Source organism: Staurois parvus, unplaced genomic scaffold (genome assembly GCF_062004578.1).
Source record: "Staurois parvus isolate SC_StPar_1 unplaced genomic scaffold, SC_StPar_1.0 ptg000430l, whole genome shotgun sequence".
Classification (NCBI taxonomy): Eukaryota; Metazoa; Chordata; class Amphibia; order Anura; family Ranidae; genus Staurois; species Staurois parvus.
The window spans coordinates 5,603-30,162 of record NW_028318226.1 but is presented as its reverse complement, the minus strand read 5'-3'; the positions used below and the strand labels follow the sequence as shown (position 1 = coordinate 30,162).

The 24,560-nt window shown below is 41.3% G+C and overlaps 1 pseudogene; it reads left to right on the top strand.

The window, feature by feature from the left end:
- The first annotated feature begins 553 nt into the window (after nucleotides 1–553).
- Nucleotides 554–11,630, top strand: LOC149454412 (uncharacterized; annotated as a pseudogene).
- Nucleotides 11,631–24,560: the final 12,930 nt, after the last annotated feature.

Below are 24,560 nucleotides of genomic sequence, written 5' to 3'. Positions count from 1 at the left end.
CAAGGGCATTTAAATTAAAGGTACAGTGTTCTGCACTAATATAAAGGCTCTCTGAAGCCTAGAAACCCTTTTTCTAAGTTAAATTCGCAGCGAATATATTCGCATCGAATCAAATTTATTCCTCGAATTCACCGAATCAGCCGAATCGAATTTTTGAATACTTCACTCATCTCTAGACAGAACCCTAAGACCTCACCAACAATATGCAGCCACCTATATGGACGGCATTGTAATACATAGCACTGACTGGGAGTCTCACTTGCCCCGTATTCAGGTGGTCTTATATTCCCTTTTCAAGGTAGGTTTTACAGCCAATCCAAAGAAATGTTCCATTGGGTTACAGGAAGCTAGGTATATGGGCTACACTATTGGTCAGGGAATCATAAAACCACAATTAAACAAAGTAGAAGCCATCCAAGAATGGCCATGTCCAGCACATAAGAAGTAGGTCAGGGTGTTTCTGGGTATCTTGGGGTACTATAGAAGGTTCATCCCGAATTTTGCAACCCTAGCAGCTCCACTAACTGACATGACAAAAGGGAAAGACTCGGTAATGGTGAAATGGTCCACAGAAGCAGAGGAGTCTTTTAAACTCTTGAAGAAGGCCCTTTGTTCACAGACAGTGTTATACTCCCCCGACTTCTCTAAAGATTTTTTGCTGCAGATGGATGTGTCTGATGTTGGAATTGGAGCGGTATTGTCACAGGTACGCAATGGGGAAGAACACCCTGTGGTGTACCTGATCAGAAAGCTCAATATGCTGTCATAGAAAAGGAATGTTTAGCCATAAAGTGGGCCTTAGACGCACTAAAGTATTATCTGTTAGGATGCCAGTTTGAGTTGATATCTGACCATGCTCCCCTCAAGTGGATGATTCAAAAGAAGGAAACAAAAAGAAAGCTAAACCAGTGGATTCTGGCCCTGCAGGACTATGCCTTCACTGTAAAGCACAGGCCAGGGCTTAAGATGGGGAATGTTGGAAAGGAACCAAAGGAACCCTGGGAAAGTCTTGTTCAGGGTTTATAGATCTCTCAGGTTCCTTACCTATACCTTTTAGGGATCTCTGATATGAGGTGCAGTGCAGGGTTTACCTCTCTCTCCATGGGCAATTAAATCCACCTGGGACCTGTAGCCAGGGCTCTTGGCCTGGGGATCAGACAAGTCCTGTCTGGAGAGCTGAAAGATTGGTGGAAACTAACTAGCTGTGGCTGACAAGCAGTAGGCTTGATCAGTCTGGTAGTTATGACCTGCATTACTATGTAGTGTGAGCCGTGACACGGCTAGGTTTTCTTTTTTGTTTGATATTTTCCTTTATTTTGGATAAACACTGTACAGCACTTTGTATATCGTTTTTTGTAAGTAGCACTAATAAACATCTTTACTGTTTGCCACTAATCTCAATGGATTTGGTATCTGTCTTCAGAGATTTTTTACCAGAGTAACTTGAAGTAATTTTTCAGAGAGCTCCCACTTTGAGAGATAAAGTTGCAGTAGTTAATCCACCTAAGGAAATCTCTCTCTTTTCTGACCTCAAAAGTTTTTTCCCCTGCAACAGTTGTATGATTTGTCTATTAATGGGTAGTAGGTACGGTAAAGTTGTCTCATTTTCATCTAGTATTACTAAGAAAAGTTATACCATTGATTTCTTCATGTTGTGTACTTGCTGGAATGTTCTTTCAGTAAACAATATATTGGGAGAACAACCAGACGTATGAGAGATAGAATGAGGGACCATTTTGTACAACAAAGGACAACTGGGAGAGATTTATACTCTGCAGAGACAACTGCTGAACCGAGATGATACTAACACACATGACCCAGCCTCAACCATCTAAGTTTAATGGCGACCGCCGCCATTACAGGGGTTTTCTTAATCAGTGTCGTATATATTTCCAAATGCACTCTGCTGTATTTCCTTCAGAGAAAAAGAAGGTAATGTTTATTATTGGACTTTTGACTGGGGAAGCTCTAGCTTGGGCCTTCCCTTATATATAACAAGACAGTGCCACTCTGAATAATTTTGAGACCTTTTTGACTGCAATGAATCAGGTTTTTAATGATCCCAACTGCTGTGCTACGGCCGAGCAAAGTTGCATAGTCTGTGGCATGGTAAACGTTCTGTCGCTGAATACACAGCTGTATTCATATGTTGGATCGCAGATACCACTTGGAACCCTGCAGCTTAAAAAAGCCAGTTGTACCAAGAGCTTTCTGAACAGGTAAAGGATGAGCTTGCCAGAGTAGATACTCCTAATGATCTTGAGCCCTTCATCCAATTATGTATCTGAATTGATCAAAGACTTACAGAAAGGAGGAAGGAGAGGCTGGGAATTTTTAGAAATAGTGGTGGCATGCATCTCTCTGCTAGTCCATTTGTTCAGCAGGATTCAAATGTCTCTCCGGCTTCTAACACTCCCGAGCCTATGCAGGTTGATGCTATCAAGAGATCCGTTTCCATTCAGGACAGAGAAGACGTTCAGAGAACGTATGTCTATATTACATAGTTACATAGTTAGTCTGGCTGAAAAAAGAGAAAAGTCCATCCAGTTCAACCATTAAAAAAAAAAAAAGTTATAATCCAGAAATCAAAGTGCGAGAACGTCCTGCGCTAAGAATGGGGCCCTATTCACCAAGCAGCTGACACCAAACTCCTTTACCAAAATGAGTGAATAAATATAAATATAAAGTGCAGCGCTCTCCCTAAATTAATTTAAATAAATATAAATAAAATTTAAATAGAGTGCACACTTGGCTAAAAATGCTCTACATAATAACACAAACTACTAAACATATGTGTAAGAATAGTGCATATACAAATATGCGCATAAGCAAAAATTGTGCAAACCGTGTGCTTCAAAGTGAGAATAAAGTGCAATCAAAATGAGAATAAAGTGCAATAAAAATCACTCCAATCATCTATTACAAATAATGATAAATCTCAAAAATAAAATAAAGTGTCCAAATGCATAAAAAAAACTAGCAATCTTCATGCATGTGTCACACGTGTCCACACTGTGTGAATCCAAACTTTGGCCGTGATGGCTCCTCACCTCCTTGCCAAGACCCCACAGGGTCAGCTCGCTCAACAACAGGACACCCTTTAGATGACTCACCAGGACCTTCCCCGCCTCTTACACTCTAACAGCGATCTCCTCCTCGGTTTATATGCAAACAAAAACTCACATAGTGTAATCCTGTTTATTAAATCAGTAGATATGTAGTAAAAATTGCCCACTCACATTTAGAATCGTCTTGTAACAAGCCTTCAGTACCCCATGCTATGAATCTCCTGCAACGGTATATGTATACAGGGGTTTCAAATATGGCCGCCACGCCGGAAATGACGTCACTGCGCTCCCAGAATCCTCCTCGCGTTCCGACGCGTTGCGTCACGGTAACACGTGACTTCCTCAGGGTTAACGCCCACCGAGGACTGAATTCTATATATACTCTTCCCAACCCAATCAGAATTGGGGGCGGACCCGAGCGGCCATTTTCTCTGAGCCCACAAGTATTATCCATTAATGCGGTGACCATAACAGTGAATAAACGATATGGAGCAACGGACCAGCGACCTATATACACTTCCCCCTATACAGCAATGGGAATGTACTCCTCCACCTCCGGAATACAACTATAACAATCCATTATGGCAATAAAAACACCAATTGATATTAAAATAAAATAAGTTAAGACTGGGGGAATTAATAAAGGATACAAAATAAAACAACCAATTCTATCACCCCCCTCCCCCTATTGGACACATATCATATTACACTATGGAATTAAAATTAGAATACCCATCAAACCAATTTTATTAATATTAAAATCAAATCCATAAGATCAATAAAAATATAAGTATATGTATATATACCCATAAATTCATCCATAGCATCGGTTTACAAACTTACATGATAATAAAACCTATCACTACATCATATTATCCTATTACTAAAACGTCATTCTCTACTACACAAAATGAAATATTGTGTTATTAATCCTTCTAAATATTTGCGCAAAACAGATCACTATACATCATTGACAAATCCTAATTAAGACAAATCTAAAAAAATAAATAATTAAAAACATTAATTAAAATTCCATTAATTAATTTCACGTAACAAACCAGATATTACCACGTAAACCTCTACACTCATTAATAATCACTAATGAAGCAGTTTAAATCGAAGTCTACGTTTAGGCCTTTTGGGACTTGAGTCTTCATATCAAAAATCCATTTCGATTCGGATTTACTCAAGGACCTTACTTTATGGCTCCCCCTCCAATGACTATTATACTTCTCTATTGCCCAGAATTTTAGCATGGAGGGATCCTTGTTGTGATGGAGCAAAAATGTCTAGGCACACTATGTTTTACTGATCCCTTCTTTATTTTTTGTACATGCTCTCGTAGTCGCTTCCATAGAGGTCTTTTCGTCCTCCCCACGTACTGAAGACCGTAAGAGCATTCCAAACAGTACACCACCCCTTCTGTTCTGCATGAGATGAATTCACTAATATTATACTCATTACCTGTGACTGTTGCTTTAAATGATGATTTTCTCCTGTTCGCCCCTTTAGTTTCTCTACACGCGTAGCACTTTCTACACGGAAAGAAACCGGCTGTATCCAAAAATGTCACCATTTTCTTATTAGGTGGGTTAATTACATTCTTTATTACTTTTGTCCTTATTGAAGGGGCCTTCCTATGAATAAATTTCGGACGATCTGATAAAACAGTGCCTAGTATAGGGTCTGCTTTTAAAAGAGGCCAATGTTTTTTAAAAATGCCTTCCACCATTTTAAAATGTAAATTAAAATCTAAAATTATAGCCAACTGGTCTTGATCTTTCTTCTTTTCATTTCTATCCTTCAAAAAAAATCACACCTATCCATATCACCTATTTCTTTCTTATTTTTATCAATAAATTCTTGCGTATATCCCTTCTTCAGGAATCTCTCCCCTATTATATTACTTTGTTCCAAATATTCATCTTTTAGAGTGCAGTTCCTTCTTAAACGTACAAATTGTCCTTTCGGAATGTTCCTCAGCCACGGGGGATAGTGGCAGCTTCCTATAGGAATATATCCATTCCAATCTACCTCTTTGAAATATGTTTTAGTGATGAATTTATTATTAATAATTCTAATATTCAAATCCAGAAAGTTAATACATTCACTGCCAATTTCCCATGCTAATTTAATGTTCTTCTGGTTATTATTTAGAATGTCAAGAAACTCTCGCAGGGATTCCAGACTTCCTTTCCACACAATGAATACATCATCAATAAAACGTTTATATATCAATAACTCTTTTCTGTAATGTGAATAAATCATTTCTTCCTCTCATTGCGCCATGAATAGGTTCGCCACACTCGGAGCAAATCGCGCACCCATGGCTACACCCCTAATCTGTTGGAAGAATTGCTCAGCATGCCAGAAATAGTTATGTGATAGACTAAAGTCTAAACACTCTATTAAATACTTCTTTTGTTTCCAAGGTAATTTGCTAAACACTCTGAGACCCCAACTCACAGATTCAATCGCTTCCTCATGCCCTATTATTGTATACAGGGATGCGACGTCTGCACTCACTAAATAGATGTCGGAACTCCCTTGAATATTATCTTTTACCTTTTCTAATTCCTGTAACAGGTGTTTGGTATCGCGTAGATAGGATTTAGTTTCTTTGACCAGTGGTTGTAAAAATATATCAATATAGTTCCCCATTCTTGCTAAAATTGATTTGATCCCATTTACTATTGGATGACCTGGCGGGTTGGTCTGATCCTTATGTAGTTTGAGGATTGTGTATATTACGGGGATTCTACAAGATTCTGGTACTAAAAATTTCGCCTCTTTTTGATTCAAAACCTTCATTTCTTTCCCTCCTTTCACCAACTTCATCAATTCTTTCTTGTAAAGAGATGTAGGATCATTAGGGAGGACTTTGTACGTTAAACCATCTGCTAACTGGGTATTCAATTCCTCAAGATAATTTTAATATATTATCAATTGGTGTTTTTATTGCCATAATGGATTGTTATAGTTGTATTCCGGAGGTGGAGGAGTACATTCCCATTGCTGTATAGGGGGAAGTGTATATAGGTCGCTGGTCCGTTGCTCTATATCGTTTATTCACTGTTATGGTTACCGCATTAATGGATAATACTTGTGGGCTCAGAGAAAATGGCCGCTCGGGTCCGCCCCCAATTCTGATTGGGTTGGGAAGAGTATATATAGAATTCACTCCTCAGTGGGCGTTAACCCTGAGGAAGTCACGTGTTACCGTGACGCAACGTGTCGGAACGCGAGGAGGACTCTGGGAGCACGGTGACGTCATTTCCGGCGTGGCGGCCATATTTGAAACCCCTGTATACATATACCCATGCAGGAGATTCATAGCATGGGGTACTGAAGGCTTGTTAAAGATGATTCTAAATGTGAGTGGGCAATTTTTACTACATATCTACTGAATTAATAAACAGGATTACACTATGTGAGTTTTTGTTTGCATATAAACCGAGGAGGAGATCGCTGTTAGAGTGTAAGAGGCGGGGAAGGTCCTGGTGAGTCATCTAAAGGGTGTCCTGTTGTTGAGCGAGCTGACCCTGTGGGGTCTTGGCAAGGAGGTGAGGAGCCATCACGGCCAAAGTTTGGATTCACACAGTGTGGACACGTGTGACATATGCATGAAGATTGCTAGTTTTTTTTATGCATTTGGACACTTTATTTTATTTTTGAGATTTATCATTATTTGTAATAGATGATTGGAGTGATTTTTATTGCACTTTATTCTCATTTTGATTGCACTTTATTCTCACTTTGAAGCACATGGTTTGCACAATTTTTTCTTATGCGCATATTTGTATATGCACTATTCTTACACATATGTTTAGTAGTTTGTGTTATTATGTAGAGCATTTTTAGCCAAGTGTGCACTCTATTTAAATTTTATTTATATTTATTTAAATTAGTTTAGGGAGAGCGCTGCACTTTATATTTATAAAAGTTATAATCTTACACCCACAATTGATCCAGCGGAAGGTAAAAAAAAACAGCAAAGCATGATCCAATTTGCTCCTGCAGGGGAAAAAAATCCTTCCTGATCCCTTGAGGGGCTACCGGATATTCCCTGGATCAACTTTAACTATAAATGTTAGTATCCTGTTATAGTCTGTGTATCCATGAAAGAATCAAGGCCTTTTTTAAAGCAATCCACTGAGCTGGCCAAAGCCAACTCTTGAGGGAGTTTATTCCACATTTTCACAGCTCTTACTGTGAAGAAACCGTTCTATATTTGGAGATTAATTCTCTTTTCCTCCAGACATAAAGAGTGCCCCCTTGTCCTCTGTGATGACCTCAGGGTGAATAGCTCTACACCGAGTTCACTGTATGAACCACTGATATATTTATACATGTTGATCATATCCACCCCTTAATCTCCTCTTCACAAGATAGAATAAATTCAGTTCCTCTAATCTTTCCTCATAGCTGAGCTCCTCCATATTGTGTGGACTCTGGTCATTATGCAGTTAATTGTCCTAACAAAGTTAGAAGAACAATTGCTATGACTGATGTGATTGTGCCTGAACAAATAAACTCTATTATCCAGTCTCCTCACTGATTCCTGAAGAAAATAAAGTAATCTCTCTACTCTCTCATTTTGTCATCCCTATTAAATTTGTCTCAGAGGGCCGTGAAGTCTCCATCTCAGCAATGCTGGACTCCGGGGCTGGGTGGAACTTTATGGATATATAATTTGCCTACAGCAATAATATTCAAGCAAGAAATACATTTGCTCCTATTGATAAGGAGACGGTTGATGGTTCACCCTTATCTTCAGGACCTGTTACCCATAAAACGGTTCCTCTGGTACACCAATTTGTGGCTGATCATCGTGAGACCGATGCTTTCAGCTGATTGCATCACCCAAGTTTCCTATCATCCTGGGAGTTCCTTGGTTCTCCACTCACAATCCCTCCATCAACTGGGGAGCACGGACAATAGATTTTATGTCCCCCCCCCCATTGCAAGAAATACTGTAGGGAACTTTGTCGAACATGTTCTTCCCCGGCCAAGGAATCGCAAGTTGATGTGGTAACTATCCAGTCATATGACAACTTGCCTCCACAATACCCCGAGTTCTGGGATGTCTGTAATAAGAAAAATTCCAATCAATTACCTCCTCATTGCCCCTATGATTGTCCCATTGAGCTGCTCCCAGGGGCAGAAATACCTTTTGGCTGCCTTTTCAATCTGTCAGAACCTGAATTAAAGGTGCTCAGGGAGTGGCTTGATAAGAATTTAGAGTAGGGCTTTATTAGACACTCAACATCTCCTACAGGAGCAGCCCTGTTCTTTGTTGAAAGAGAGACTCCACCTTGGGTCCATGCATTGAATTGCATGGACATGAATAAAAATCACTATTAAAAACCATTATCCACTCCCTTTGATCTCTGAAATGTTGTAAAGACTCCGTTCTGCAAAAATCTTTCCAAAACTTGACTTACGAGGGGCATATAATCTTGTCCACATTTGTCAAGGAGACGAATGGAAAACCACCTTTTAAAACCAGGTATGGGCATTTTGAGTCCTTGGTCTTGCCATTTGGACTTTGCAACACCCTTGTGACTTTTCAACACTTCATCAACAATGTTTTTCATGATCTGTTGGACCCATTTGATTGCTTATCTGGAAGATATTTTCATCTTTTTCGATAATCTGGAAGAGCACCACAAACATGTTTGCACCATCTTTGAAAGATTAAGTAAGAATAGATCTTTACATTAAATTGGAGAAATGCGAGTTTGCACAAACCCAGATCCAGTTTTTAGGATATATTTCTCCAGAAGGAGTAAGCATTGATCCCAAGAAGCTCAAAGCAGTGGTAGATTGGCCAGCCCCTAGAAATGTTAAGGAAATTCAATGTTTCTTCGGGTTTGTCAACTTCTACAGAAAATTCATAAGAAACTTCTCTAAGGTGATAGCTCCAATTACACAGCTGACAATAAAATGGCTACCCTTCATGTGGACCCCTGAGGCACAGGCTGCTTTTGTAAAGCTAGAAGCTCTTTTCACTTCTGCACCAATTTGGATACATCCCGATCCTGAACTACCCTTTATAGTGGAAGTGGATGCTTCTGACTCTGCCTTGGTAGCTATCCTGCCTCAGCAAAAAAAAGATATGAAAAAAATGCAGCTTTATCCTTGTACTTACTTTTCTTGTTTGGTGTCTTCAGCTGAAATGAATTATGACACTGGGAATAAGGAGTTACTGGCAATTAAGGAACCCTTTTCTGAATGGAGGCATCTGCTGGAAGGGGCTAATCATCTTGTAACTGTTCTCACTGATCATAAAAATGTGAAATTAATTTGCTCTGCCAAGAGATTGTCTTCTTGACAAGCACATTGGTCTTTATTCTTTTCCAGATTCAGTTTTATTATCTCATATCGACCTGGATTGAGGAATGGTAAGGCTGATGCCTTTATCAAGAATGTTGCCTGAGCCTCCTTAGGAAGGCAACTCTGAATGTACAATCCTAACTCAAAAGAACTTCCTAGGGGCCACAGGTATGAGGTATGAGAATGACCCACTTCTCAATCATCCTCCTTCATTAACCTTGAATACAAGAACAGCTTTTGGACTCAAGCACATCGTCTCTATGTAACGGAATCTGCTCGGATTGAAGCCCTCAAATTCATGCAGGACTCTAAACTTGCGGGGCATTTTGGGGTTTCTAAGAGAGAAGAACTTTTGAAACATTCCTTCTGGTGGCCTGGTTATAAGAAAGATGTCAAACGCTATGTGGCCTCCTATCTGACGTAAGTAAAAAAGAAACCCCGAGCTTCTCCTTTGGGGTTGCTCCAGCCACTTTCTGTTCCATCAATACCATGGGGGTCAATTTCTATGGACTTGTGGTCGATTTATCTCCCTCAGAAGAAATGACCACTTTCTTGGTAGTCATCAACCGTCTTACTAAAGTGGTTCATTTTATACCGGTTAAGGGTTACCTTCTGCTGAACAAACTGAGTTGATGGTTCAAGATGACAGAGGAGTATAGTTTCACTTCAAAAAATTTTAAAAGCCTTTGTACAGCTTTAGGTGTAACAACCTGTCCTCTGCTTTTCATCCTCAGTCTAAAGTTCAGACCGAGAGGACCAATCAAACTTTGGAGCAGTACCTTCGGTGTTTTGTCAGTTGTCTTCAGGATGACTGGGTGGACTATCTTCCTATGGCAGAGTTTGCCTATAACAATTCTAAACATAGCTCTACCTCCCAAAGCCCTCTTTTCCTCAATATTGGGTATAATCCAGTTTTTATTCCTGATCTTCCTATCGCAACTCAAATTCCTGCTGTTACCAACAGATTAACTACATCGCAGGAGATTCATGTGAAGTTGATCAAGACTTTGGGGGAGGCTCAAGAATGTTATAAAAAGGCTGCTGATAGACATCACAGATCACTTCCTACCTTTCATATGGGCAACGAGGTTTGGCTATCAACCAGAAATCTTAAGGTTCATGTTCCATCGGCAAAGTTGGGCCAAAGGTTTCCAGATTTCTGCTCAGATCAGCCCAGTCACCTATTGCTTAAAAATTCCTGACTGTCAGAGCCTGGGTCTGAACCTGGGCCTTCTGCAGTGATTGGCAATGTTTCTTCTTGCTGAGCCACCTGGAATGCTGGACAGCTCCCTTGACAATTATTTGGATGATCCTACCTTAATCTTGTTTATCATGAACCATGAACCCTTTGCTCCTCCTATGAACTTCCTGATATAAACCATGTCTCTGCACTTCCTGTTTGCCAGATTATTGTACTCTCCAGCCAGTATTGTGCTCCTTATAATCTCTGCTGTTATCCGTATTTTGCTATCACTCGTTATTGACCCATGGCTTGTTCTCGACTACGCTTCTGCCTGATCCCAACCTGAAACTGCTCCTTACGGACCTTGGCTTGTTTACTGACCACGCTTCCATTTGATCCTTACCTGTTTATATGCTACTGGACCTCCGCTTGCTCACCTCCTGGTGGGGTGATCCTGAGGACCACGACCTGGTGCTAACATGCAGCCAAATCCATTTCCACCATTAGGAGCTTGGTACTTAGACTCTGCACCTCGGGTGATCCCACTCCTCTGCCATGGTGACCTATCTGTGTACCTATCCTGCTGGTTTCAGGTAAGTCTTTTCAACTGGTCTTTGAGCCTGCCCCCTGATCGTGACACTGACGGTATGAAGATTCACCCTGTTTTTCACAAATCTTTACTTAAACCATTTCATGAAAATCCCTTCTCTGGAAGAATTCTTCCACCTCCTCCACCTGTTGAGGTACAGGGTGAAGAAGAATATGTGGTGGAGAAAATTCTTGACTCTAGGATCTTTAGAAATAAATTGCAATAACTTGTTCAATGGGAAGGATATGGGCAAGAGGAGAATTCTTGGGAAGCTGAAGAAAAGGTTCATGCTCTTAGATTAACAAGAGAATTCCACCAGAGGTTTCCCTACAAGCCTGGACCTAAGACGTCCATGGAATGTCTTGTGGGGAGGGGAGTACTATCAGAGCCTGGGTCTGAAGCCAGGCCTTTAGCGGTGTGGCAATGTTTCTGGAATTTGGGACAGCTCCCTTGACAATTATATGAATGATCGAATTAATTTTGCTCTCTCCAGCCAGTATCTTGCTCTTTGCCTTCTCTGCTGTCATCCATATTTTGCTACCACTCATTATTGACCCTTGGCTTGATCCTACGCTTCTGCCTGATCCCAACCTGCAACTGCTCATTACCGACATTTGGCTTGTTTACTGACTACACTTCTGTTTGATCCTTACCTGCTTTATACACTACTGGACCTCCACTTGCTCACCTCCTGGTGGATTGATCCTGAGGACCGTGACCTGGTGCTAACAAGCAGCAAAATCCATCTCCACCATCAGGTGCTCTGGCGAACACCACTTAGTACTTAGACTCCTCACCTCAGGTGAGCCCACTGCTCCATCACGGTGACCTGCCTGTGTACCTATCCTGCTTGTTTCAGTGTGAACCTTTCCACTGCTATAGCAACCGGTCTTCTAGCCTGACCCCTGATTGTGACAGAATAATCTGGCCCAAACATGGAGACCGCTATAGCAAACATTGTGGCTCCTCTTAGGCAGCAAATTGCTGAGCTGCAGGAATTTGGGGTTACCTATCAAGAAAGTATAGTGGATAGGCAACAGTGGGAGATTCATAATCTGCAGAGACATCTGTTTGACCGAGATGATATTAACACACACATGACCCAGACTCAACCATCTAAGTTTAATGGCGACCACCGCCATTACAGGGGTTCCCTTATCAGTGTTGTATATATTTCCAAATGCTGTATTTCCTTCAGAGAATAAGAAGGTAATGTTTATTATTGGACTTCTGACGGGGAAGCTCTAGCTTGGGCCTCCCCTTACACCCTGTTCCAAATTATTATGCAAATTCTATTTAAGTGTCACAAAGATTAAATATTTTGTTTTTCAGTTTAACTCATGGATGGCATTGTGTCTCAGGGCTCTTTTGATCACTGAAAACAATCTTGGACACCTGTGAGAATTAGATTGGCAAGTGAGCCCAATTTAAGGAAAAACTACTAAAGGAGGGTGTTCCACATTATTAAGCAGAACACCATTTTCAAGCAATATGGGGAAGAAAAAGGATCTCTCTGTTGCCGAAAAGAGTGAAATAGTTCAATGGCTTGGACGAGGTATGAAAACATTAGATATTTCACAAAAACGTAAGCGTGATCTTTGCCCTATTAAGAGATTTGTGGCTGATTCAGAGCACAGACTGGTTTGTGCAGATAAAGGCACATTGAGGAAGATTTCTGCCAGATCCATGCATCGGATCAAGAGAGCAGCTGCTAAAATACCATTACATAGCAGCAAACAGATATTTGAAGCTGCTGGTGCCTCTGGAGTCCCACGGACATCAAGGTATAGAGTCCTCCAGAGTCTTGCAACTGTGCATAAACCTTCTATTCGGCCACCACTAACCAATGCTCACAAGCAGAAATGGCTGCACTGGGCAGAAAAATACATGAAGACTAATTTTCGAACAGTCCTGTTTACTGATGAGTGCCGTGCAACCCTGGATGGTCCAGATGGATGGAGTAGTGGATGGTTGGTGGACAGCCACCCTGTTCCAACAAGACTGCGACGTCAGCAAGGCGGTGGTGGAGTCATGTTTTGGGCCAGAATCATGGAAACAGAGCTGGTCCGCCCCTTTAGGGTCCCCGAAGGTGTAAAGATGACCTCTGCAAAGTATGTGGAGTTTATGACTGACCACTTTCTTCCCTGGTACAGAAGGAAGAACTATGCTTTCTGTAATAAAATCATCTTCATGCATGACAATGCACCATCTCATGCTACAAAGAATACCTCTGCATCAATGGCTGCTATGGGGATAAAAGGAGAGAAAGTCATGGTGTGGCCTCCATCCTCCCCTGACCTCAATCCTATTGAGAACCTTTGGAGCATCCTCAAGCAAAAGATCTATGAGGGTGGGAGGCAGTTTACATCCAAACAGCAGCTCTGGGAGGCTATTCTGACATCTTGCAAACAAATTGAAGCAGAAACTGTCCAAAAACTCACAAGTTCAATGGATGCAAGACTTGTGAAGCTGCTATCAAATAAGGGGTCCTATGTTAAAATGTAACGTGACCTGTTAAAATGTTTAAAAAGTTAAAATGTTGTTAAAAGTTTGATTGAACTAGCTTTTGATTTCAGTAAATATGCTGCAAACACAACAAATGACAATTTTCAGTTCTTTACAACCTATAAAGTGTTTTGAAACTTACTGTGCGTAATAATTTGGAACAGTTATTGTAAGTTTTGTATGTTTAAAAAAATACTGTTATTAGGAGGTTTTTTCAATAAAATTTGAATTGTACTCTTAATAGTTGATAACATGAGAATTATGCTGACTGTTATTTACATCAATTATTTAGGTAAATGAGAAAAATATCATTTGCATAATAATTTGGACCAGGGTGTATAGGGAACAAGACAGTGCCACTCTAAATAATTTTGAGACCTTTTTGACCGCGATGAATCAGGTTTTTGATGATCTCAGCTGCTGTGCTACTGCCGAAGCAAAGTTGCATAGTCTGCGGCAGGGTAAATGCTCTGTCACTGAATACACAGCTGAATTGAAGCCTTCATCCAATTATGTATCTGAATTGATCAAAGACTTACAGAAAGGAAGAAGGAGAGGCTGGGAATGTTTGGAAATAGTGGTGGCATGCATCTCTCTGCTAGTCCATTTGGTTCAGCAGGATTCAAAAGTCTCTCCGGGTTCTAACACTCCCAAGCCTATGCAGGTTGATGCTATCAAGAGATTAATTTCCATTTCAGGAGAGAGAAAGAGAAGACATTTAGAGAACGTATGTCTATATTACATAGTTACATAGTTAGTCTGGCTGTAAAAAATTTGGAACAGTTATTGTAAGTTTTTTATGTTTAAAAAAAATACTGTTATTAGGAGGTTTTTTCAAAAGTCCATCCAGTTCAACCATAAAAAAAAAAGTTACCTTGGCTTGATCCTCCACTACGCTTCTGCCTGATCCCAACCTTCAACTGCTCATTACCGGCCTTTGGCTTATTTACTGACTACGCTTCTGTTTGATCCTTACCTGCTTAATACACTACTCAACCTCTGCTTGCTCACTTCCTGGTGGGGTGATCCTCCGCACCTCAGGTGAGCCCACTCCTTCGCCACGGTGACCTGCCTGTGTACCTATCCTGTTGGTTTTGGTGTGAGCCTTTCCTCTGCTATAGCAACTGATCTTCGAGCCTGACCCCTGATTGTGACAGGTGCAAATTAATCTTAGTTTCATCCATCCAAAGAATGCTTTTCCCGAACTGGTCTGGCTTTTTTAGATGTTTTTTGGCAAAGTCTAATCTGGTTTTTCTATTCTTCAGGCTTATGAATGGTTTGCACCTTGTGGTGAACCCTCTGTATTTGCTCTTGTGAAGTATTCTCTTGATTGCAGACTTTTAAAATGATACGCCCACCTCCTGGAGAGTGTCCTCCACTTGTCTGGATGCTGTGAATGGAGTTTTCTTTACCATAGAGAGGATTCTGCGATCATCCACCACTGTTGTCTTCCATGGACGTCTATGCTTTTTTATGTTGAGCTCACCAGTGCAATCTTCTTTCCTCAGAATGTACCAAACTGTTGATTTGGCCACTCCTAATGTTGCTGCTATCTCTCTGATGGATTTGTTTCATTTTTGAAGCCTTACAATGGCCTGTTTTCACTTGCATGGACAGCTCCTTTTAACGCATGATGTAGGTTCACAGCAATAGATTCCAAATGCAAATACCACACTTAGAATCAGCTCCAGACCTTTTACCTGCTTAATTGATGAAGAAATGACGAAGGAGTAGCCCACACCTGGCCATGAAACCGCTTTTAATTCAATTGTCCAGTTTACTTTTGGTCCCTTGAAAAAGGGGGGATAGCTACTCTTTAAGAGCTGTAATTCCTAAACCCTTCCTCCAGCTTGTATGTACATACCCTTAAATCAAACCTGAGTGTGCATTTTCAGCCCATATCCATTATATAACTATAGTTTGAATTTGTTTTGGTAAATACCTGAAAAAAAAAAAATTGTGCCTGTGTCCAAAAATATATATGGACCTAACTGTATATTTACGTTTTTGCTTGTAACATGACAAAATGTGGACATTTTCAAGCGGGTTGAATACTTTACTTTTCCAAGGCACTGTAACTTATGAGTGTATAGTCTTGATGGTTTTAGGAAAATTTTACATTTGCCAAAAGGAAAAAGTAATGTTTGGTATATACACCAACACCCCAAACAATAAAACATAATTTCTGTGACTTTAACAGTCACTTGGGTAAGCTTTTCTATTTTCATATCCATACACTAATGTACTGTATGTACAACTGTGTCTGTCACTGGAAGAGAAGGCAGTGTAAATCAATACCTTAAGACAAACGTGTCCCAGTTTCTGAAGACTAAGAAAAGGAACAGTAAATAAAGACAGTTGGGGTCCTCTCTTTTACTCTTTTCCATTTAGCTCAGGAAATGTAAGTGCAAAGGATACTTAAAGGAAGTAGTAAGAAACAGGGAGGATTTGCACTGTCCTCTCTTCCAGTGACATGTCAGGACCTGGACTTGAACCCAGGACGTCTGCTGTGTCTGGCAGTAACTCTTCTGACTGAGCTACAAGGAATGCTGGACACCACTTTGCCTGATCCATTGGATAATCCTGCCTTGTGTCTTGTTTTCTGCTGAACCTTGAACTCTTTGCTCCTCCCATGAACTTCCTGATTTAAGCCATTTCTTTGCACTTCCTGTTTGTCAGATTGTTGTGCCTTCTGCAGCCAATATCTCGTCCCTCCTTCTGCCATCCGTACCTTTGCTATCACTCATTACCGACGTTTGGCTTGTTCCTCGACCACTCTTCTGCCCGATCCCAGCCTGCAACCACTTGTTACCGACCTTCAGCTTGTTTACTGACTACGCTTCTGTTTGATCCATACCTGCTATCTCTGCTACTGGACTCTGGCTTGCTCACCACCTGGTGGGGCAATCCTGAGGATCGTAACCTGGTACTAACACGCAGCAAAACCCATCTCTACTATCAGGAGCTCTGGTAAATACCTGTTTCTGCTTAGACTCCGCACCTCAGGTGAGCTCGCGTTATCTGCCAGGGTGATCTGCTTGTGCACCATCCTGCTGGTTACCTGGAGCTTTTCCGCTGCTGTAGCTACTGGTCTCTGAGCCTGACACCAGACCGTGACACATGAACACTGTTGCAAATACATACAGCAGGTACAATAAGTATTGAACATGCCACCATTTTTCTAGGTAAATATATTTTTATGGTGCTATTGACATGAAATTTTCACCACATCCATACATGCAAAGAAACCAAAACAAACTAAGTTATGTGTAATAAAATGGAATGACACAGGGAAAAAGTATTGAACACAAGAAGAAAAGGAGGCGCAAAAAGGCATGGAGAGCCAAGACACCTCCTGAAATCTGTTAGTAATTACAAAGAAATCCTGCCCCTTGTCAGTGCAAATTAATATCAACTGGTTCAGTCTCAACTGGTTTGCCTATAAAAGGGTGTCTCATTACAAGAAACATCTCATGATGGGTAAAAGCAAAGAACTCTATCAAGACCTTTGCAACCTTATTGTTGCAAAACATACTGATGGCACTGGTTAGAGAAGGATTTCTTGCTCCTCGCCAGATTTCTGACAGAAGAGTAAAAATAATGATCAGAGTTGTCCAAGAGCCAAGGACCGCTTGTGGAGAGCTTCAGAAAGTCCTGTAATTAGCAGATACATTTGTTTCAAAGAAAACAAGTAATGCACTCAACCGCCATGACCTGTATGCACACTCACTATGTAAGACTCCATTGCTGAAGAGAAAGCATGTTGAAGCTCAGGGGCGGTCTGACAACTCATGGGGCCCCCAGGCAATAGGGGATCATGGGGCCCCAATGTCCTTGCCCACACTCAAAAAAAGCCTATAAAAAGGTACCTGGGGCATTTCATGGGGCCCCTTACTGACCCCGGGCACTCGGGCGGTGCCCGAGTGCTCGAATGGTCAGTCCACCCCTGTTGAAGCTTGTTTTTACAGTTTGCTGCACAACATTTAGATAAGCCTGTGAAATACAGGGAGAATATAGTCTGGTCAGATGAGACCAAAATTGAACTCTTTGGTTGCCATAAGACACACCATGTTTGGAGGTAAAATGGCACTGCACATCACCCCAAAAACACCATACCAACAGTGAAGTTTGGAGGTGGGAACATCATGGTGTGGGGCTTTGTATCATTGAAGGAAGGGTGAATGGAAAAATGTAACAAGACATTTTTGATAATCTGCTGCCATCTACCAGGATGATGATAATGAAATGAGGGTGGACATTTCAGCAAGACAATGATCCCAAACACAAAGCCAAGGAAACTCCCAATTGGTTTAAAAAAAAAAAAATAAAGCTGCTAGAATGGCCCAGCCAATCACCTGACTTAAATCCAATAGAAAATCTATGGAAAGAACTAGAGGTCAGAGTTCATAGACGAGGCCCAGGGAACTTTCAAGATTTGAAGACTGTGTGGAAGAATGGGCCCACATCACATCTAAGCAATGCATTGCGACTAGTTTCTCCATACAGGAGGCGTCTTGAAGCTGTCATTACCAACAAAGGATTTTGCACAAAGTATTAAATTAATTTCAGTTAGCATGTTCAACACTTGTTCCCTGTATCAGTCCATTTTATTACACATAACTTAATTTATGAACTTATTTATTTTGGTTTCTTTGTATGCATGGATTGCATGGGTTGTTACTGACAAGTGGTGAAATTTCCGTCAATAACACCTTTAGAAATATTTTTACCGATAAAAATGGTGACATGTTCAATACTTATTTTACCCACTGTATATTACTATAAGTATAATAAAACAGAAAAGCTGCTGGTGATTCACATTGTAGCGCCCCTTTACCCCTGGGTAAGTGGGAAGGACTCCCAGATTGCTCAGTGGGCTAGCCTTTTAAACCTCACAGCAGAATCCTTGACTCTTTGTGGGGTAAAAGCAATTGGGCATCAGTCACATTACAACAATTAAAATAGTTTATTGATAAACTCAAGGAAAGCGGGTTAGGAAACCTAATACCGAAAAAATACCAAAAATACAACTCCACAATTCTAGTCACAGTCAATACAGAGATAAAGAACTTTAAGCCTAAACTTGCAATCTGTATTCTTCAGACAGGAAAACCTTAGAATGAGTAGCTGTATTTCCTGCAATGTTCACCAACAGCAGCTTAGGCCTAGCTCTATAAGAGATTCGTCAGCAGTAAAATGTCTCTACTCCTTCTGGATGTACCCTCCAGCAAAAGAATTTCACTTCAAAGGAGCTTATTTCTACAAACAATCTGGATTAAACAATGGATTAAAGGGTTTGTTCAACAATGCCAGACGTCTGCCAAAACAAAATAGGTAATGTTATGATCCACCAGGTGGTGCCTCTGGCAGCCCACTTGACAGACCTACCCAAAGCGTGGAGTCTAAGTCCCGGTCTGTGCTTTCACCAGGGCCCCTGATGGTGGGGATGGACTTGAAACAGACCAGGACCAGGTCACGACCTCTGAGCAGGCCCACCAGTGGCAGAGGGAACCTCCGGGGATGTATAGGTACCGGGAGAGCCAGATGTGAGGAGGACGGTGGAACCTAGCAGGATAGGTCACGAGCAGTGGTCCCGTGGGGGAGGCGAGGTACAGAATTGGCAGGTGGAGAATCGTCAGGTCACACGCAGGGTCAGCAGGATAAGTCAGTCCGTAGATAGGTCAAAACAAGCCGGGAGTCAGGAGGAGAGAAGGCAGAGTAGTCAGGACAATACGGGTCAAATACAGGAGAAGGCAGCGTAGTCAGGACGATCCGGGTCAAACACAGGAGAAGGCAGCAAAATCAGGGTCAATAACTTAGGTACAGGATCCAGGAACACAGATAGACCTTGCGGCGATAGTGACAGTGCAGGGCATCTTTAAATATTGCGCCCTGCACTGTCATTGGCCGTCCCGGACGCGCCTCCGGGCTGTCATTGGCCGCCCGAGGCGCGCCCGCGGCTCCTACTGCGCATGCGCGCCGTCCTGTCATCTGCGGCTCGCCGGGACCTGGTGCTTGTGTCCCGGCATGAGCCGTCGCCAGTGCACGTGCGCCGGCCGACAGGACGCCGCGCTTCCTGACAGGTAAGTTAGAAGCTTTGGTGCATGAAGAGAACTATGATTTAATTGTTATTGCTGAATCTTGGATCCATTCTTCACATGACTGGGCCATTAATATTACTGGCTATGGTCTCTTTTGGAAAGAAAGAGGACCTAGTTCATGGAGAATGTGATGAGGCTGAAGCTTTGTGGGTGGACCTGAATGTGGGGGTGTATACTACAAAGGTAAGCATTGGAGTTTGTTACAGGCCACCCAGTGTTAATGCAGAGGTGGAGACTCTGTTCCTTGCAAAGATAGAAAGGGCTGGGCCAGTGAGGACAATGGGGGATTTTAACTACCCTGAAAACTGACTGGAGTAATGGCACTGCTGAAACAGTAAAAAGGCAGAAATTTTTTAATTTATTACAAAACATTTTTATGGTACAGCTTATAGAAGCCCCAACTAGAAATTATGTTCTTTTGGACCTGGTAATCTCACACCATGTAGAGCTTATTTCTAATGATTATATTAACAGCTTCCACGCCACCTTATAGTACAAATACTGCTACAGGGCGGTACAGGTGTGCAAAATCACTCATAAATACTTAATTTGTGCTTATCGCAGGTGGGGGGGATGCAGGCGCGCTCTCGCCGACCCGAGGATGCCGTGATTTGATCCCCAAGGGATCAATCATCCGATTTAGGCCTGTGATGGTCGGCCTAAGGCAGATGATCGATCCCTGTCCTATCAGGGATCTATCTTGTATCTTCTCTCTCTGGGCACATTCCGTCCCAGAGAGAAAAGAAAGACACAATGAGTAAAAGCACTAAACTTGCACAGTTTAATAATATACAAATGTTTAAAAATTATAAGTTTTGGTTATAAACTAATTTTGGTTATATTTTTTTTTTTTTACTAAAAAGATAACTGAATAAATTTTGGCCAAGATTTATGATGAAATATTATTTGAAAAAACACTTTTTTAAAATTTTTGGACATTTCATTTATATAGCAAAAAAAATATAATAATCCCAGTGGTGAATAAATCCCACCAAAATAAAGCTTTGTCTGCCTCAAAAAAATGCCAAAAATTAATATGGGTACAGTGTTGCATGATCGTGCAATTGTCATTCAAAGTGTGATGGCGCTGAAAATTGGCCTGGACAGGAAGGGGGTAAAAGAGTCCGGACTTGAAGTGGTTAAATGTACACTGTAAATAACAAACACATACTGGAAGGGTAAAAACACTTAACTTTAAGAGAGCAGATTTTCTAAGGCTGAAGAATGCTCTGCAACACTTAGGCTGGGAGGGATTATTGTCATTAAAGAACATAGAATGGAACTGAGAATGTTTCCGATCGACTGTATGCAAACAAACTATGAAATATATTACCAAGAGCAATACATTTTTAGAAAAATAAAACCTATGTAGCTCACATCTAATATTAAAAAAGCTATAAAGAATCAGAAAAAAGCATTTAAAAATCTAAAAACAAAGAAACACTATCATTATTTGAAAGTTACAAAGAATATAATATAATATGTAAAAAGGAAATTGATGCAGGAAAAACTTAAAACATGCAACAGGTTGTGGAGAGAAGTAGATTAAACCCCCCAAAATTATTCAAATATATTAATAGTAAAAAGGTGATGTCTGAAAACGCAGGCCTTTCAAAAGATAATTTAGAGTGGGTGACTGGGGACAAAGAGAAGGCAAATGTATTAAATACCTTCTTCAGCTCTGTGTATTGTGGGAACTCGCTTCAAAGTGGTAGAGCTTTTAAACGCACACAGCTACTCGCTTTCTTTAAGGGCCTTTTTGCCCACTTTTATTTAAACGAAAGTTCAAACAGAAGTTTCCCACACAGGGGTATCGATCATCCACAAAACAAAATTCAGCCTCCTGGCTCTCTCAGATATACAATCTTCCTGTCTGTCTCCTGCAGACTTCTTCAAGACTTATGGCTCGTGCACACAGCTGGCCACTAGCACACAGCTAGACTCTAGCAGCCCCTTGCTGCTTTTGGCTTCCACCTCTCCTAGGTGGAGCCCACTTGGCTTCCAGGCAGTGACCTCCTGACTCCTATCTGCCGGGGTGGAGCCCAGAACCCTAGTCCTGACTCTCTCTAAAGGCCTGCACACACCTGTGAAATCAGTCTCCTGGCCTATCCCAAAACCTGGTCCCAGGATTGGAGATTTCATCCCTCCCAGATCTCTTTGAAATCTCCAGGCTCCAGATCCCAAAACAGACCTTACAAACAAAGGAGGAAAGTGAAAAGCCACTTTCCTCCGTATCAAACACTTACCCTGGAGCCCCTCAACCTGCCTAGTTGAGAATCCTGGGTGACAGATCGTCACACTGTCACAGTATACAAAGGAAAATGTGGGATCTCATAATGGGGATAGTACTGACACAGCCCCAAAAGAACCACAATGATTCAAAACTGATATGGTCTAGAACAGGGGTGGGCAAACTTTTTGACTTGAGGGCTGCAATGGGTTCATATATTGGACCCGGGGGCCGGACCAAGAGTAGATGAATGATGTGTATGTGTCATCCATAGTAAGTATAGTAAAATTCCCCCATAGTAAGCATAGTAATTAATCCCCCATATAGTAATTCATCCCCCATAGTAATTCATCCCCCATATAGTAATTCATCCCCCATAGTAATTCATCCCCCATATAGTAATTCATCCCCCATATAGTAATTCATCCCCCATAGTAATTCATCCCCCATAGTAATTCATCCCCCATATAGTAATTCATCCCCCATAGTAATTCATCCCCCATATAGTAATTCATCCCCCCTATAGTAATTCATCCCCCATAGTAATTCATCCCCCATATAGTAATTCATCCCCCATATTAATTCATCCCCCATAGTAATTCATCCCCCATAGTAATTCATCCCACATATAGTAATTCATCCCACATATAGTAATTCATCCCACATATAGTAATTCATCCCCCATATAGTAATTCATCCCCCATAGTAATTCATCCCCCATAGTAATTAATCCTCCATATATTAATTCATCCCCCATAGTAATTCATCCCCCCTATAGTAATTCATCCCCCATAGTAATTCATCCCCCATATAGTAATTCATTCCCCATATTAATTCATCCCCCATATTAAGTCCCCAAGTCCCCCCTGTGTCAATTCACTTACCCTTGCTCCGCGCGTTCCTCTCGCCGTGTTCCCGTGCCGTTCCGGTGTAGCATGAAAATCTGTCTCCTATGAGGATCTGTCCCCCTCGACGTATCTGCGCATGTGCCAGTTTCAGGCATTAGCAGCCGATCGGCGATCTCCGGCACATGCGCAGATACCTCGAGGGGGACAGATCCTCATAGGAGACAGATTTTCATGCTACACCGGTCTTCAGGGCGGACTGTGAGAGGAGCCCAGTGGGAGCCTAGCTCCGCGGGCCGGATTAAAAGGTCCGCCGGGCCGTATACGGCCCGCGGGCCGTAGTTTGCCCATTGCTGGTCTAGAAACATTTAGACAAAATAAAGGTGAATAAAGCACCTGGACCAAGTGGCTTATGTGTCCTCAGAGAGTTGAACTCTGTTATTTCTAAGCCATTGTTTCTCATTTGTAGAGACTCTTTAACTACTTGTCCTCCAGAAGATTTACCCCCATTCATGACCAGGCCTTATTTTGCTGTTCGGCGCTGTGCTCTTTCAACTGGTAATTGCGCAGTCATGCAATGCTGTACCCAAACAAAATGTATGTCCTTTTTGTTCACACAAATAGAGCTTTCTACCTACCTATCTTTGATTACCTCTGCGGTTTTTACTTTTTGTGCTATAAACAAAAAAAGACCAAATATTTAAAAAAAAACTATTTTCACTTTTGGTTAAAAATATCCAATAAACTCAAAGTTAGTCATAAATTTAGGCCAAAATGTATTCTGCTACATGTCTTTGGTAAAAACAAATCCCAATACATGTATATTGATTACTTTGTGTGAAAGTTATAGCGTCTACAAACTATGGTATATATATTGGAATTTACACAGCTTTTACTTTCTGACTGCCTATCACATTTCTTCAGCTGCTAAAATGCCAGGGTAGTACAAGCACCCCCAAATGATCCCTTTTTGGAAAGTAGATAGATACCCCAAGGATTTTGCAGAGAGGTATATTAAGTCTATGGAACATTTTATTTTTTCCACAATTGTTTTTAAATTGACAAGTTTGTATTTTTTTTTACACAAAGTTGTCACTTAAATTATATATTGCTCATTTATGCCATGGGTATATGTGGAATAACACCCCAAAACACATTCTTCTACTTCTCCCGAGTATGGGTATACCACACGAGAGACTTTTTGGCAGACTAGCTATATACAAGCCCCCAAAATCCAATGGCCACCTCCATTCTTTCAAAGGGCATGTTTCCTCATATAACTTCCTCACTACTTATCACAGTTTTGGAGGCCCTATAATGCCAGGATAGTGCAAACACCCCCCCCCCCAAATTACCCATTTTTGGAAAGTAGACACCCCCAAGGAATTTGATAGGAGGCATGGTGAGTATTTTACAGATATCATTTTTGTCACAGGGTTTCGAAAAAGAAAAAAAGAACAGAAAAAATACATTTTTGTTTTCTTTCTTTGTTTCCAAAAAACGTGACAAATGGGGTCTGCAAAAAAACTCACTGTGCCCCTTAGCAAATACCTTGGAGTGTATACTTTCCAAAAAGGGGTCGTTTGGTGGGGGCTTCTACTATCCTGGCATTTCAGGGCCAACATTAACCACTTGCCATCCAGAGGATTTACCCCCCTTAATGACCAGGCCCCTTTTTGCTACTCTGCGCTGCACTAATTCAA